We start from the raw sequence: 17,836 nt of genomic DNA on the forward strand, positions 1-17,836 counted from the left end.
CCCTGGCCTAGTAGCTCAGTTGGTCAGAGTGCCGTCCTGATAAACCAAGGTTGTGGGTTTGATCCCCAGTCAGCGAATGCATAAATGGGCGAACAGCAAATCAATGTTTCTCTTTGTCTCTTTCTCTCTCCCTTCCCCTCTCTCTCTAACAATCAATTAAAAAACAGACTCAGGACAAACGAAGTCCTATGAAGGAATATTTCATAGATGTACAAGTAACCAAATAAGCTTTTCCTGAAGACAGAATGTTTGATGAACAACTAAAGCATTAAACATATTAAACATAAAGACGGAGCAGCAGAAATGAGGTGTGTGTTATCAGGGTTCATTCACTGACTCTGGGAAGAAGGAAGGCCACCAAAGACACTGGTAGTGGACACCGCCCCAGCCCACCCCGAGAAGAAAGCAAGAAGATAGGCTATGGCAAGACACCTCTCTGCACGGTCTCCACTGCTTTCAGTGCAGAGTACGAGCTGCACCTGGCTCTTCATTGCTCAGAGAAGAAGAGCTGGGGTGTTCTCTGGAAGCATCTGGTTGAGAGCCAGGAAAAAGGAAACTCCAGCTCAGAAAAGCACTGCCTGGACCTTAAAGCCTTCTCTGGTTTGTCGCCACAGGGTAAAATGACAATGTTGTGTCCATGACTAATGACGCACACTGCAGAGACTGACTGGGTATTGTGTTCATTGAAGGGCCGTAGTCCTCTGGTTCTCTCTGGAGACACCACAGGAGAATTGCAAAGGGATTAGCCTAACTCTCAAAGCACTAACAACAGGGGGATTAACAACTGGCAATGTCTCTGGAATTATTAAAGGCTCGCTTGTCTTCTTGGTTATGGCAAATCATAATGGCTGCTAAGCCTCCCTTTCTCGTCTTGTGGGTGTCTGGAGATCTCCAAACTGCTCCGTGGCTCAGTTTCCTAAAAGAAGTAATAACACTTTTTAAGTTGGAATACAACGAGGAGAAAGATGTGCCCTCTAAGTGCTCAAAGCTACTCTTACCAACAAGCTGTGGAGCAATACAAACTTATTACATAAAACGAGCTATCCTGCCTTTAGAAGTTATCTAATTTTACAGGTAGAGTCTGCAGCACTTGCTACCCTCTTCTTCCTTGAATTCTTGTTTAGAGATCTCATGAAATGAAACTCTCACTTCTTAGCCTATTCTTCACAGTAACTCATTTCATGCGTTTTTCATTATGAATTCATATTAAAACCTACTTTATTACATGTGATTGTTAGTTTTATTATTATTTTCTCTTTTATTAAGCATACAGGTTAAAATAAAAAAGTTGGGATGTTTCAATCTAAGTGTACTAACTATAGGAACAGAAATTTTATTTATTATGTAAAATATATCTTGACCCTGCTTAAAAAAATACTAGTTTTCCTCTTTTATTCAAAGACATTAAAGGCAACAGACATCATTCCTAATAATATTCAATAGGTTAATATTTTGTTTGCTACAAACAATAGTTAGTGGCTATAAAAGACCTGAGTGCCACCAAAACTCAATGGTAACTTACCATATTTCAAAAATTAAAGAATGCACACAGATGGGACAACCTAAAGCTCTTAGGAACATATCATTATTTCTCAAGAGGAGGAAAAGCTAGAACTTTAAATATATCTCCAAAAAGTTAATTTGCTAAAAGTGTGTCTTTGGGCACATCACCTATTCTGTGGGCCTGTTTTCTCACTAATAAAACAAAGGATTTAAACAAAGTGATATCTTTTAAGTTCCTTCCACATGCAAATTCTATGATTCCGCCTGAAGAGGTATTAAATGACCACTAAACCCACCTCAGCAGCAGCTCCACCACTGATCAGTTCACCACGTTTAGATGTTAAATGAACGGGGACATATACAAGGTCTGTCCAGAAAGTATTCAGCCATGTATTATGAAAAATAGACATTTATTGGAAAAGATACAAGATACAAGAAACATTGTATATAGGACCATGACGTCTCAGTCCCCTTCAAGGCAGGCACCTTGGGACCTCACACAGTTCTCCAATCACACAATCACCATCAGCTACCCTGTTATATTTTCCTGAATCTCATCAATGGTCTGAAATCTCTTCCCTTTCAAAGGTGATTTTGCTTTTGGGAAAAGCCAGAAGTCGCAGGGCAACAAATCTGGGCTGTAGCGGGGCTGAGTCACCTGGGTGATTTGATGTTTCACTAAAAAACTCTGCAGGCCTTCCAGAATGTGGATCACTTTCAACAGGTTCTCGACTACCTTTGAAGCGTTTGTGCCTCACTTTTATTACCACTGCACTCATTGCATTGTCCCCAGAAGTCTTCTGAATCATCTGAATAGTTTCCCCAGAGGAATGTTCAAGTGTAATGCAAAAATTACTTTTAATATAAAATCTTCATTATATTTTTCCATTACCATTTAACCCACTTATACCCCCTCCCCCAGCAATCACCACACTGTTGTCTATGTCCATGAGTTCTTTTTCTTTTTTGCTCAATCCCTCTACCACTTAACTTCCCCTACCCCCTCAGCTGTCATCTACTCTCCAACTAGGAGTTTGTCTCTGTTTTCCTTGTTAGTTCACTTTATTCCTTAGATTCCACATATGAGTGAAAACATAGGGTATTTGTCTTTCTCTCACTGGCTTATTTCATTTAGCATAATGGTCTCCAGGTCCATCCACACTGTTGCAAAGGGTAAAATTTTCTTCTTTTTTATAGCTATATAGAATTCTGTTGTGTAAATGTACCATAGTTGTTTTATCCATTCACCTATTGATGGATACTTGGGCTGCTCCTATATCTTGGCAATTATAAATAATGCTGCAATGAACACAGGGGTGCTTATGTTATTTTGAATTAGGGTTTCGTGTTTCTTTGGATATATTCCCAGAAGTGGGATCACTGGGTCAAAAGGTAGATCCACTGTTAATTTTTTGAGGTATCTCCATATGACTTTCCACAGTGGCTGCACTAGTCTGCATTCCCGCCAACAGTACAAAAGGGTTCCCCTTTCTCCACATCCTCACCAGCACTTATTGTTATTGATTTATTTATGATAGCCATTCTAACAGGTGTGAGACAGTATCTTATTGTGGTTTTTATTTGCATTTCTCTGATGATTAGTTATGTTGAGCATCTTTTCATGTGTCTATTGACCATCTGTATGTCTTCTTTGGAGAAATATCTATTCAGGTCCTTTGCCCATTTTTTAATTGGGTTGTTTGTTTTTTTGGTGTTGAGTTTTGTAAGTACTTTGTAACTTTTAGATATTAACCCCTTATCAGATGTATCAGCAAATATGTTCTCCCATTCTGTGGGTTGTCTTTTTATTTTGTTGATGATTTCCTTTGGTGTGCAAAAACTTTTTAGTTTGATGAAGTCCTATTTGTTTGTGTTTTTCTTTTGTTTTCCTTGCCTGGGGTGATATATCTGATAAAAAAAAATTAGCCACCCTGACTGGTGTGGCTCAGTGGATTGAGCGCTAGCTTGCAAATCAAAGGATTCCCAGTCAGGGCACATGCCTGGGTTGCATGGCAGGACTCTAGTTGGGGGTGCACGAGAGGCAACCACTGACTGACGTTTCTCCTAGCCCTGGCTGGCATAGCTCAGTGGATTGAGCACGGGCTGCGAACCAAAGCATCACAGGTTCGATTCCCAGTCAGGGCACATGCCTGGGTTGCAGGCCACAGCCCCCAGCAACCACACATTGATGTTTCTCTCTCTCTCTTTCTCCCTCCCCTCCATCTCTAAAAATAAATAAATAAAATCTAAAAAAAAATTCTATGAGCAATGTCTGACATTTTGCTGTCTGTGTTTTCTTCTAGGATTTCTGTGGTTTCAGGTCTAACACATAAGTCTTTGATCTATTTTGAATTTATTCTCATATGTGGTATAAAAAGGTGGTCTAGTTTCATTTTTCTGCACCTATCTGTCCTATTTTCCCAACACCATTTATTCAATAAACTACCTTTAGCCCATTGTATGTGCTTGTTTCCTTTGTCAAATTTTTTTTAATTTTAAAGTTTTTATTTCAAAAATTCGCTTTGCTAATTCAATGTAAATAAATAGAGCATGCATATACTTTTATTTTAATATTTCATTCCTACTCATTAGATTTTTAAAATATTTTATTGATTATGCTATTACAGTTGTCCCATTTTCCCCCCTTTACGCCCCTCTACCCTGCATACCCCCTCCCACCCACATTCCCCACTTTAGTTCATGTCCGTGTTTCATACTTATGAGTTCTTTGGCCTCTACATTTCCCATACTATTCTTACCCTCCCCCTGTCTAGTTTCTACCTACCATCTATGCTACTTATTCTCTGTACCTTTTCCCCCTCTCTCCCCCTCCCACTCCCCTGTTGATAACCCTCCATGTGATTTCCATTTCTGTGGTTCTGTTCCTGTTCTAGCTGTTTGTTTGGTTTGTTTTTGTTTTTCTTTTAGGTGTGGTTGTTAATAATTGTGAGTTTGCTGTAATTTTATTATATGTGTTTTTTATCTTCTTTTTCTTAGATAAGTCCCTTTAACATTTCATAAAATAAGGGCTTGGTGATGATGAACTCCTTTAACTTGACCTTATCTGGGAAGCACTTTATCTTCCATTCTAAATGAAAGCTTTGCTGGATATAGTAATCTTGGATGAGGTCCTTGTGTTTCATGACTTGGAATATTTCTTTCCAGCCCCTTCTTGTCTGCAAGGCCTCTTTTGAGAAATCAGCTGACAGTCTGATGAGGACTCCTTTGTAGGTAACTCTCTCCTTTTGACTTGCTGCTTTTAAGATTCTCTCCTTATCTTTAATCTTGGCTAATGTAATTATGATGTGCCTTCCCACAAGCAAACTGGGCCCTTCTGGTGCTGATTCCCATGTGGGTGGGTTTGTGTACATTCTAGGACCCTGTGGGTGTCTCTAATGAACTCTCCTGTGAGGCTGGGAGTTTCTTCTGCTGCGGCCTCAACTCCCACAGGTGTTTTCAATCAGTGATTTGAGGCTTTATTTCCCGGAGCTGGGACGCTGGGTTGTGGGGTCTGTCTCACTCCCCAGTTTTGCCTGATTCATCTGTGTGCGAATGTGGGACCCCCTTGCCCACCGGCACCCCTCCACAATCCGCCGCCTCACTGGGTCTGCCAGCCTCTGCCTTGCACACCTGGGGTCCACCAGCTGCCGCTTTGCTGTGAGCGCTCTCCATCCTGGCAGCCCGACTCTGCCCCTCCTACAGGTCTGGATGAATGTGTCTTCTTTAACCCCTTGGTTGTTGGACTTCCATACAGTTCAATTTTCTGTCAGTTCTGGTTGTTTTTTGTTTTTAAATTGTTGTCCTTATTTTAGTTGTGCAAGGAGTTGCAGTATGTCTATGTACGCCATCATCTTGGCTGAAAGTCTCCTCTGTCAAATATTAATTGACTATAAAGGTGTGGGTTTATTTCTGGGCTCTCTATTTCATCCCATTGATTTATGTGTCTGTTTTCATGCTAGTATCATGATGTTTTGATTACAGTGGCCTTATAGTATAGCTTGATATTAGGCAATGTGATTCCTCCAACTTTGTTTTTCTTAGGATTGCTGTTGCTATGCAGGGCCTTTTGTGTTTCCATATAAATTTTTGAAATATTTGTTCTAGTTCTGTGAAGTACATTATTGGAATCTTGATAGGAATTGCATTGAATTTCTAGATTGCTTTGCGTCGATAATGCAAAATTTGATGCAGATTCATTGCTCTACTCACTCAGTCATTTTGAATGCAATGCCACACAGTACACATGCTCACTCAACAACATCTACCACCCCCACTAACCAGTACAGTGACGCCATCATTGTTCATGCTTGTGCATTCCAGTCCACTCCCCTTGGCTGCCAGGTTACATCAATGACGTGCAGTTCTCTTTATGTTATTAATGGCTGGATTTTTTCTGGACAGACCTCACTATGTCATAGAAAATTAGGCAGAACATTTCTCTATAAGGATTGTGAAACCCACTGACATCTTTCTCTATGCTAATTCTTCTTCTAATTTCCCATTAGAACAAACCAAACTCCAACAAACCATATCACAGTATTGCTCTAAACTTCTGATTATTAATAACAGATGAATGAAATAAAAATTACCAGAAGTTCCAGATTTGTAGTTATTTATTATCACTCTTTATACTACTTATGAGTGAGAGTAAAATAGCATAAAATAAGGGTTACTTAATTAACCCTCAAATAAATGATGTTAACCATGTGAAGGACTGAAAAATCTTGGTTATGTCCCAAATAACAGCTAAAACAATCTATCATCCACCTATGTGTATGCGTGTGTGCATTTACACATATTTACATGCATTTACACACACATAGGAAGTTTTAACAGCTCCTAGTCATCACAGTGCAAGTACAGAAACTATTCTTAAAACTGTTTTGTTCCAATTTTACAACCAAGAATTATTTTGTTCTTTTGTCGAAGGTGAGACATGTAAAAAAGTCAATCTGCTTGGTTTTTGTCTGTTTTCAGAAGGTGTGCTGTACAGCCCACTGGTGGTTCATGCTGATTTTAAGTGATATATGGACATTTAAAAATGCTTTAAACAAGTATTTGTTTGTTTTAATGTATTTTATGAAAAAAGTAAAAAATATTATAAGAATGTGATTTCATGGATATTATTACTTAGGATCAGGCTAAGGTAAAACAATGGGTAAATCTGAATAAAATATTAAGTGATTAGTAATAATGGTAGTATATAGGCATAGCAAATGCTCTTAAAGATGATATGAGAGTGAATCAAATTTGACCAGTTTGATGACTATTAATAATAATGAAGTTATTCATTCATTCTGAATATCCTGAGTTTATGAAAATTAAAGGGCATTTCATGTCTCTATAATGTCCTGAAACACATTTATTTATTCATGGCCAGTTAAAGGACTTACTTCTGTTCTGGGTATAATAGCCCCCAGTACATCAGAAGTATAATATTGACTTCTAATTAGTCAGAGAAAGCTATTATCCAATTTTAACTCTCCTACTTTTTTATTGATCTTATAATTGATGTAGATTTTAAATGTTGTAGATTTAAGAATCTACATAGAATTAAGTAAACTTTCTAGTTTTTCTAGAATAAAACTCTAAAGTTTAATACATCATTCTCTGTATAGAAACAACATATAAAGAAACTCTCCTTTAATATTAATTTTGTAAAATCACTACATTATGCACAATAATTACTGAAGGCATAATTTAGTTATGGTATTATTAACACAAAAATAAAAATGAGGAGTGGAAACAGGTTCACAAAAAAACTACGTATCTCTATACAACACACTGAAAATTCCACATAAAAAAAATCTTTTACTGTACTGATTTGTCTATTGAAAAGCAAAGCAATTTAGAAATTAATCCTTTCCACCTCACTGTAGCAAAAATAAGTAGCAGCAAAGGTCCATGAAGTAGCCTGAATGCTAGAAACTATCTGTTCTTGTAAATATTTTACATCTAACAATTAAATGAAATTCAATAGACAAGAATATATAGAACTATAGCGAATCTTCATGGAGATCATTTTTAACTTGGATTTCTTAGCTTAAAATATTTTGATCTTCATACACTCATAGACAAAAAGTGAAACAACAGGGTCTGGGAGGAATGAAGAAGGTCAGAAAGGGACCCTGCGGCTCGATTTTCAAGAACCTTCTTCCTCTCCAGGTGAAATATGGCTGTAAAGTCAAAGTCTCAGTAATGCCAGTACTGAAAAGTACTGATTATTGACTACTTATTCACAGAGCTGCTCCAAAATATTTAGTTACACGGGAGCAAGAGGGCCACCTTCAAGATGTACTTTTCTGAAAGACAATGAGGCAAGTTCAAAGCAACACAAGCTTAAGGGAATAGATGCAGAAACATGAGACTCACAGGTGAGGCCCAGGGCAATTCCTAATCCTACATGTGGAAGATGGGAGAACTTAGATAGGTGCTGGTAGTGACAGGCAGGGACAGGGCTTTCAGTAACCTTCCTCTAAGGTATACTCAACAATCTTTTCTTGACAAGTATCTGCCTGTAAAGATCCATTTGAAACAGTGGAGGATATTTGTGTAGAAAGTATTGGGCAGGAGGTATGAGCCAGGCATGGTGCCTTGGCCTCTTCATGAATTCCTGCATTAAATGGATTTTTGCAATGGCAAATGGAAACATCTTTGAGGTTCGACACTGAACATGGAGAAAATGCATCCTAGGAAGCTCAGGAACTGGTACAAAGGCACTGACTCATGAAGTGCCATACACCAAGGAGAGATAAAAGCATGCCAGATAATCTAGGTCAAAACTAGCAAAGATGCTCTTATAGCCTTTCCTGGATGAGGGCTTCCACAAAACTTTTCTATAGAGCGACTGATAGAGCGACTGATATAAACCTCATTCTAAATACATGTGTTTTCTCTAATATATGCAGGGAAGGAGGCTAAGTATTTCACTCATTTCTTATTTTTTAAAATTTTATTTTATTAAACTTTTTAATATGGGTATTTTCAAAAGTTCACAAATGTAGAAAGAGTAGTGTCTCCATCACCCAGCTTCAACAACAAATTCCAATTAAAAACTTTTGCAAGGGGCCCTGGATGGTGTAACTCAGTGGATTAAGTGTTGGCCTGTGAACCAAAGGGTTGCCAGTTTGATTCCCAGTCAGGGCACATGCCTGGGTTGTGGGCCATGCCCCAAACTGGGGACATACGAGAGGCAACCACACATTGATGTTTCTCTCCCTTCTTTTTTCCTTCCCTTCCCATCTCTCTAAAAAATAAATAAATAAAATCTTTAAAAGAGTTTTGCAAGGGGAAAATAATGTTTTTTAGCTCATTCCAAACTGTCAACCAATTATCCCAAATATTATTAACCTACTCTTTATATACCCACATGACAATCCTTTAAGGAGTTCTGCCTATTAACTTACTATGAAAGACATTTTTAAAAGATTTTATTTATTTACTTTTAGAGAGAAGAAAGGGAGGGAGAAAGAGAAATATCAATGTGTGGTTGCCTCTTGCATGCCCCCTACTGGGGACCTGGCCTGCAACCCAGGCATGCGCCCTGAGTGGGAATTGAACCAGTGGCCCCTTGGTTCACAGGCTGGTGTTCAATCCAATGAAGCACAGCAGCCATGGCCATATGAAAGACATTTTTGACTATTAAAAAAAACACTATGCTTCTAGTCTGAAGGAACACTGAATGCTTTACAGACTCAACTATAGTGTGCATGATAAATGTAGACAGGTGATGGTCAAACTGAAGTCTTTGATGCTTTCATTCCTAATATGTCTTTAAATGTAAGAGCTTTTCTAGCTTCTTAGGTTTCTCATCTCTCTTCAGAGATTCTTCTGTGCTTTTTTTTTGACATTTTGATAATGAGAAGGTAATAATGCAACAACGCATTTAAACACCATGAAACAGGATGTCACCCTCTAGGGACATCAGAGATAGGACCACAGTATACTCTATCCTGTTGCCCCTTTTGATGACCCAGTATGTGGATAAGTCATAGCAAGTTTTTGATTCAGAACAGAAATTTTTGGTAAAGATATTTTTGAGTTGTTATAACAAATATTTGGATAGTTGTTCAGATGGCAAGGTATACTTGATTATGAATGTTTTATGGTTAACAGCTTAATAAATTATATAGAATTCATTTAACAGAGTTTCTTCAATTTTTATCTAATTATGTCAGTGTTTTAAGTCACAAACATACAGCTCTCATCTAAGTAATGTTAAGTTCCTAAACTGATTAGACCCTTCAAAGATCTGTGGTTATCACTTGCTTGCTCAAATTTGATAATTAAAGAAAATAGCTCCTAAAAATGGTACTTTCCTGAGGCTATTATTAAGGGCTGAAATGTGACACCCCCATAAATTCATATGTTGAAGTTCTAATATCCAGTACCTCAGAATGTGACTGTATTTGGAGATTCAGTCTTTAAAGAGGTTATTACATTAAAATGGGGTTGCTATGGTAGATCCTAATGCAACAGGGCTATCTTGCGCAGTTATGGAAAGGGATTAGGACACAGACAAACAGGCAGAGAGACCATGTGAAGACACAGGGAGGAGGGGGTCATCTGCAAGCCAAAAAGAGGGGCTGCATTAGAAACCAAATTTACCAACATCTTGATCTTGGACTTCTAGCCTCCAGAATTATGAAAAAGTTAATTTCTGTTGTTTAAGTTACCCAACCTATGATATTTTGTTATGATAGTCCTAACAAACTAATACAGTCAATAATAGAGGTAATCTAATTTAAGCCACAGAGTGGCCTTTAATTACACCTGGAAGCTTTGGGTTCATAAAATGAGTGGAGAACTTGTCAAAAGGGCTGGCCAGGCATATGCAATATAATGTAACCTTTTCTGATGAATTTTGATGACAATGAGGTGGTAGCTCAGGATATGGACTCAGAGTAAATAAATCACTATTGCTGTTGTTTGTTGGGGCCTAATAGGAAAGCTTGCTGAACAGTTGAGCAGATTCCACAAAGGACATATGTGGAAGCTGAGTAACAGAGGTACTCCTGAATTAGGGCTCCCACTTTATATTTCCTCCAAACTTTCAGAAACCAAGACATAACATTTAACTTTTCAGATATAGAAGGTAGGTAGTAGTAATGGTCACAGGTGTGACCTTTGAGGGTTTATGAACATGATGACCTTCAGGGTTTATGAATATATTTTAAATATTACAGAAATCCATACATATATACTTTTGAAAATAATAAGCTATATTAAGAAAGAAATCGTTGTTGGTACACAATAATATTGAGGACTTTGTTCTTGCAGTGGACATTCATTTATGCAAAGGAGCCTTAAATTAACAACAGTATTTACCAATATTCTCTTCAAAATGCCTTTCAAACACTAAATAATTATCCGATTAAGATAAGCTATTATTACTCTGGGTTTAATGAAAAGGACTAATAATTACTACTTTAGCAGTTTCTGTGAAAAAAGACTCAGGGTTTACTGATCACAACTGTGAGAACACCACACCTTTTTGGTGAGTAGGGAACAGAAAAAAACAAAAGATTGTTTAACTAAGTGAATTCAAGGGAAGATGGAGGATGATTAAGAACTAAGAACCATGATGGGTGAAAACAGAGAATTTAATATGCATAGCAGAGACCACAATTGGCAGAAGGCTATTTATGAATACTGCCAATACTCAGGGTTGCAGACTAGCAATGGAGAATCTTTGGCCATGCCCTGAATAACATAATTCATCACACTAGTGCTTGGAGCAGTCATGTCCAAGCAATTTATCATCATCATATCACTCATGTGAGTAAGAGAGGGGGAGAACTTTGATTGTGAACCTCTAGGGAGAGTAGATTTATAGCTAACATCCTTAAGGCAGCACAGCTCTGCCCACAGCTAAATGCTCCCTGCTTCCCTTCTGTTTAAGTCAGACTAAAAGAGTGAATGCACTGCCGCCAGGACATTGAGAGCAAAACCTAAGTCTGATACTCTTAGATCAGAAATTAGATAGCCAGGAAATTGCATTTAAAAATACTCTTTGCAGCTGCTTTAAAAAAATTAGCCAATGGTAACTATGGATGATTCATTTCAAATACCTTTGATGACAAAACAATTTCTGAAATTCATCCATTGATAACTACATCTGGGAAGAATTGTCTCTCACAATGAGCCTGTGAATATTCCCCTCCATATTGGAAAATTTGGAAGGATGCTGAAGATTAAATATATATGTATATATACATACAGTCAAAGTTTGGTTCTCAAACAATTTTGTTCTGACCAAGTTGTTATGCAAAAAATGTCTTGACTGTCTAACAAAACTTTGGATCTTGAATCCATACCCAACAACCTTTTCATGCTGATACCTATATGATCAGTCGTGAATCTCTCAGGCAACAAACAAAAAAGATTCAGTTTTCAAACAAATCACTTTTCTAACAGTTTTCTAGAACAAATTAAGTCTGAGAACCAAGGCTCCACTATATATACAAACACACACTCATATATATCTATGTATCTATTTCTAGATATCTATATATATCTATATCTACATATCTATTTTTAGATATATAGAAACCTAGATATTCTAGATATAGATATATATCTAGAATGTATATCTATATCTATCTATTGATAGATATCTATATCTAGAATATATATCTACCTATATCTATATAGACAGATATGTAGATATAGATATAAATAGATAGATAGAACATTATGGAAACAAGTGCACCTGCCAGCTTACCAGCAGTAAGAGGAATATTAGTCATAAGAGCAATCCTCATACAATATCTTCCCTCTTAGGCTCCCAAGGTGTCTAGCAAACTGGAGAGACCAAAAATCCTTGCAGGCATCTGGCTCAGACCCTACCTGAATATATTAGTCAGGATAGGATAGGGTATGCTGCAGTAACAAGCAAATCTCCAAACCACAGGAACTAAAGACAATAAAAGCTTATTTCTAGCTCACACTGTGTGTATAACACAGAATGACAAGGGGACTCTGCTCATTGTCTTCATCCCATGACCCAAGCTGTCAGAATAGCCACAATCTAGAAATTGGTGGTTATCCTAGCAGAAGGGAAGAGTGTGTGACAAATCTCTCACTGGCTTTTAAAGCTTCTACCTGCAAGTAACACATATCACTCCTCTTGTATTTTACTGCCCAAAGCAAGATACATGGCCATACCTAATTGGGAGGGGACAGAGACGTGGTTCACAGTCACGACTCCCATTCTGAGTGGACAGAGGCATTTCTACTCAGACTGATATTGTTTTCATGAAACAGGTGGTCAGAACCACAGAACCAGTTTGTGCCAGGTGGCCAGGTAGGAAGAGGTATTTTATTTTTATTCTTTTCTTTTTAACGAGGGAGGGATATCTATGCATGAGAAGGTTTTTTTTTGTTTGTTTTTTTTTTTTAAATGGAAGTCTTTAGAAAAACATGGGCCATTGAAAATACCCTCTCAGGAGCACCTAAATAGGAAAAGTAAGCCACATTTGGTATATGAAAAACATATTCACTAACCATCTCAGGTCCTCTTATTAACAGTGAAGTTCATGGAACCACTGAGCAGGACACAGCTTAATCAGGAATTCTCAGCATTGTTACTGTATGGTTTCTAGGGTATTTCAGGCATTTGGAGAGAAAGGCTCCTCCTATAATAACACTTAAAGCACATGGTAACAAGGGTGGGTATTTTCCAAGATCAGTTGCTCTTCCCATGCTATACAGTTCATTATTTTGTCTTTAAGCTTAATTTCCAAGAGCAACCTCTAAGAGCCTTATATAGGAATTTTCTACCTGCTACTACAATCCCAGGGAGTTAGGGCCAAGCCTCAAGCCAAGGAGTCACTAAACACATGGGCATAGGCTTTCCAAGACTTTATACATTCTATCTGTGTATTTTTTCTATTGTTCTTTGCTCCTATTTAGGTTAAAATTTAACTATTCACACTTCAAGTCACATTAAATTATACTTTTTTCAGGAAAATCTTTTCAGTTCAGCCATACTCCATGTATTTCTCGCCCCTCATGGGGAAGAGAAACTTGTCCAGTGAACCCTGTCTTCCAGTTAAATCATCCCAGAATACACACTGTCCTGGTCCCCCACCCTCCTACCTGGCCATCTTCCTTTGCTAGCTTCTCCTCTATTGATTGCTAAATGTCGTTGGGCTTGTCCCGACTGGTCCAGGGTCCTCTTCCCTTCTCTATTTCTCTCCCTGGGTCCTCTTATACATTTCCCACAGCTTCATATAGCATGATGAATGACTTTGAAATAATTATCCATAGTCCACATCTCTCTTGGGTGCTACAGTAGATTATACCCAACAGCCTACACGACATTTTCCCTCAGACATCTCATGCACCTTGTGGTCAGCATCCTCTGCAGTAGCCCCGAACCACTCCACCCCTCCTGGAACTCACACCCTCCCACAGCACATCAGGGTGGTCTGTGTGACCAAAGCCCACAGAACTGACTGGATGCCACATCTGGAGATGAGGTTCTAAACAAAATGGTGGCTTCTACCTTGGTTTCTCTTTCTTGGGGGAAGTAGTCCTATGGAGAGGTTCATATAGTAAGGAACTAAAGTTTCTGGCCAACAGCCAGCTGGTCTGTCAATAGCCATGCAAAAAAGCCAAAAGCAGAGCTTACAGCCCCAGCCAAGCCTTGAGATAACTGCAGCTTTGGCCCACAGCTTGACTGCCACCTCATGAGAGATGCTGAGCCAGAAGCATCCAACCACACTGCACCCAAATTTCAGACCTACAGAAACTGTGAGATAATACATGTTTGTTGTTTTAATCTGCTAATTTGCAGGGTGATTGTTTTAATAGAGTAATACATAACTCATCTGCACACCACAACTTAATATGTACTAAGTAGAACTTTGTATCTCTTCTAACCCAATTCCTAGCCTTCCTTTTCTTAATTGATATCGACATCTACCCAATTTCAGAATCATCCTTGTTTTCTCCTTTTCTTTCACCAGCACATCCTATTCATCAACCAGTTCTATGGAATCCAAACCCAAACCATTGATTAAATCCATTCACACAACAAAATGCCTGAAGAGCCCACATTGTTTGCTGGAGAAACAACAGACCAGAAAGCACAAAATCCCGCCCCCGCGTAGTTGCCATTCTCGTGGGAGGGAGTAAATAACAACCTACAAACAAAATACATATTGTGTCCTATGGAAATAAGAAGGATGGACAGGAAAGCTACAGTGAATAAACGGACGGGGGATGCCAGGATATGTGAAGAGTGTTAGAATGTTATTTTAAGTAGGGCTGTCAGGAAGGCCCCACTGATAAGGTGACACTTAACAACTCCACATGCTGTGCCACTGCCCTAGCTGAGCCACCATCACCTTTTGTTTGGGCTTCATCACAGCCATCTTCATGTCACTCCCCTGCCTACCACCCTTCAGTGGCTTCCCATTGCTATTAGATGAAAATCTAGAAGCTTTACCAGTGCCACCGCCTCCACCCCCTGCCATTAGCCCTGCATGACATGGTCCTACCCTGTGTCTCCAACTTTATCAGGAACAAATCACACAAGCTTTACCCACAAAGACCTTCTGGCAATTTCTAGAACATGCCCCCTTCTTTCATGCCTCCTTTGCCCTTACAGGTTCCAAGGCCGGAAGAAACATCACTAAGTCCATCTCATCCTTCTAAATCAGGAGGTCCCGGTGAGGTCTCCTTCTTACCACTATAACCAGTGTGCCGCCCCCCATTCTTGTTTATCACACCTTTTGTTTGCAATTTGCACCTACTTGTTAATTAACTTGTTCTTGTGTCCTTCTTTGTTTCCTCAGGCCTCTCTGCCTTCAACCACAATATCAACCCTCACCTGCCCCATTCTCTATTGAAGGCCCAGTGCTACCAGGTACACGATGCACAATCATTGAATGGATCAACAGCTCAACAGCTGTGGTTTGACCACTTTGTAATTTCAACACCAAATGTCACCAGCAGTACCATCAGTTGGTAAACACAGATTCTTGTTTGCATGAATCTGCAGCTTTTTTGCTCTAGGAGATATCTAGACATCAATCACCTTTGTGTGCTTAGGAAAGATAAATAATTTGTACCAAGTCAGGATCTGGAACGAGAACTAGGTAAGGTTAGGCTGCACACACGGGTCCAGAGTCCTTTTAACAAACAACTTCGCCTACTGCCCTACCCACTTGTGAAAAACAAAGTACAGGTGGCTGAGGGGAAAGAGCACAGGTTTTAGAGTTAGAAAGACGTAGATGTTTTTGTCTACATTTTCCAGCAGTGTGGCTGCCCTTGTCTGTGCCTTCCCCCCTAACATGAGGCTATCTCATGGGGCTGTGGGGAGGATTAAATCAGAGCACACGGAGCTCACAGAGAACCCCGGTGACTAGCTTTCACTAACTGTCAAAAAATATAGGCCTGGGTATCCATATCATGATTCTAAGGTCAAGGAAGGACAATACAAGGTATTTTGCTATTTTATTCAAAAGATCTGCATTATACATGTTTAGTAAATTGTATAAGAATAAAGCAACCTCAAGTTTCCACAAATACTAACATAATTTCATAAAGTAGCATGTTGTGAATTTTGTGTTCAAATTATCTTTTGTATAATTAAGTTGCTGCCTTGCTGTCTGCAGTCAGCAAGTGGTCTGACCTTTGCAGTGTGCAGGGGGCTTTCTTTTGGAAGGGGGCTGCTTATTTCTGGAATTACATCAGGCCTATGGGGTAACTTCTGTGTCCCGCTCCTGGCTATGTAACATAAAATGTAACTGGACAAGTAGGTGCCATAAGTCTTAGGCTCTTTTCTCACTGACAGTTCCTTCTGGATGACGATGAATGCCATTATCCTTCAGGATAGGAGTTTCCAGGATGGAAGCTTGTCAGTTTCCTCCCCTGTAGCAGTGACATAAGGACAAATGGACTGTGTTTCTACACAAGGCAGACGTTTTTATCTGTAAACATGCTCAGAGGTGTCACTGCACCTGAGATGTCCTCACAAGTATCTCAACGAAGCACACCCAAGTGTGTTTGGAATACTTTATAAGAACCACGATACCACAGTAAAACACAGAACTACGCTGAGGCCCAAGGTTTAGAAGTATGATTTCGAAGCTCGTTAAAGGAGAAGGAAAATGGACAAAGAGCCCCTTGCCCCAGCACAGCTGCCAGAGAGCGACCAGAAGCATTTCTGGGGAGCAACCATGATTGCACACCACGCAGGGTCCTTGGGCCTGACTCTGTGCCTCTCGGCCTTGGGTTTCAGGTTAGGCTTCGCGATCAAACCTTAGACTTCGGAGCAAACAGACACAGCCAAGCCAAGACCAGCCTCCTAAGCCTTCCTCAGCTTCACGACCGCCGGACCTTGGGCTTTGCAGCTTCCGGGGAGCTATGGGGCAAAAGCAGCAGCACGCCCAGGTGCGGCCTGCTTTAAGTAGGAGTCCTTTCGCAGAGCTGGGCAGTGACCCCGCCGCAGGGACTCCCGGTATGGGACACCCCCATTCCTACCAGGCCCGCAGCTCCTGCGCCCGCTCTGGCTCCTGGAGCCTTCCCTCCTCACCACCAGCACGGCCTTCTCCACCGGTACCCTCCGAAGGGCCAAGTTCCCGGACCAGACTCTCTCCCGGCTCCCTCCCACTTCCCTCTCCTTTCTAGTGTCTCCCCGCCCGTAGGTGCTGGGCTTTAGGCCAGGCCACGCCCTCCAGCCCTAGCCCACCCCCTGCGGCCCTAGTCACACCCCAATCTGGCTCTAGGCCACGCCCAGAGGGCTGTCCTAGTGTCCTAAACCAGAAGGGAACAGCTAGTTTGTCGCTGAATAATCCTGTAAATGGCTGCTCTGGGAAGCCACTTCCAGTGCATACGAGTCTGTTGCAGATAGTCCTCAAGTATTCTGGAAGGACGTGCTTCTCATCTCTGTCTAATTCTGCTGAGTCGAAACGGGATAGATTCCCAAGGGGAAAAGAAGCAGCTACATTTTCCCCAGATCCCAATTCTCTGTAGAAAAGCTTGGAACGTGGAGGTTTTAGTAGCTACAAAAACCCTTTGAGTTTTCTCCAAGGATAACAAATCAGAGGGGCTGCCCTGGCAATTTGATGTCGGGAACGGAATTTGGATCACCATTCTGAATACAGACGACTTTGGGCTTATCCACCCATTGTCTCTTATCTCTGTGCCTGAGGTTTCTCAGGTGTGGAGTCTGTAGCAGAGCACTTGAACTGGCCCCAGCACTACATGCAACTGAAGTAGGCTTAGTGAAGATGGGTGAGTCTGTCTACAAAACCTAGTGCTAGGAGCATTTACCACAATATGGGGTAATAGTTTTAAGGGTCACAGTGTATTCAATTAATTT

At 40.0% G+C, this 17,836-nt stretch overlaps 1 protein-coding gene across 2 annotated transcripts in view; it reads right to left on the reverse strand.

Annotated features, from left to right (window-relative positions):
• PTER (phosphotriesterase related) overlaps window positions 1-17,136 on the reverse strand; it is a 59,880-nt gene extending 42,744 nt beyond the window's left edge. The window contains exon 1 of one of the 2 annotated variants that reach the window (XM_045857794.1): window positions 16,996-17,136. The gene's annotated coding sequence lies outside the window, so the exon portion shown is untranslated. The remainder of the gene's footprint in view (window positions 1-16,995) is intronic. The other variant, XM_045857795.1, reaches the window with a different exon arrangement.
• Between the last annotated feature and the right edge of the window lie 700 nt (window positions 17,137-17,836).

The sequence above is a fragment of the Phyllostomus hastatus genome, unplaced genomic scaffold, assembly GCF_019186645.2.
Source record: "Phyllostomus hastatus isolate PE091 unplaced genomic scaffold, TTU_PhHast_1.1 phas_scaffold_1674, whole genome shotgun sequence".
Lineage (NCBI taxonomy): Eukaryota > Metazoa > Chordata > Mammalia > Chiroptera > Phyllostomidae > Phyllostomus > Phyllostomus hastatus.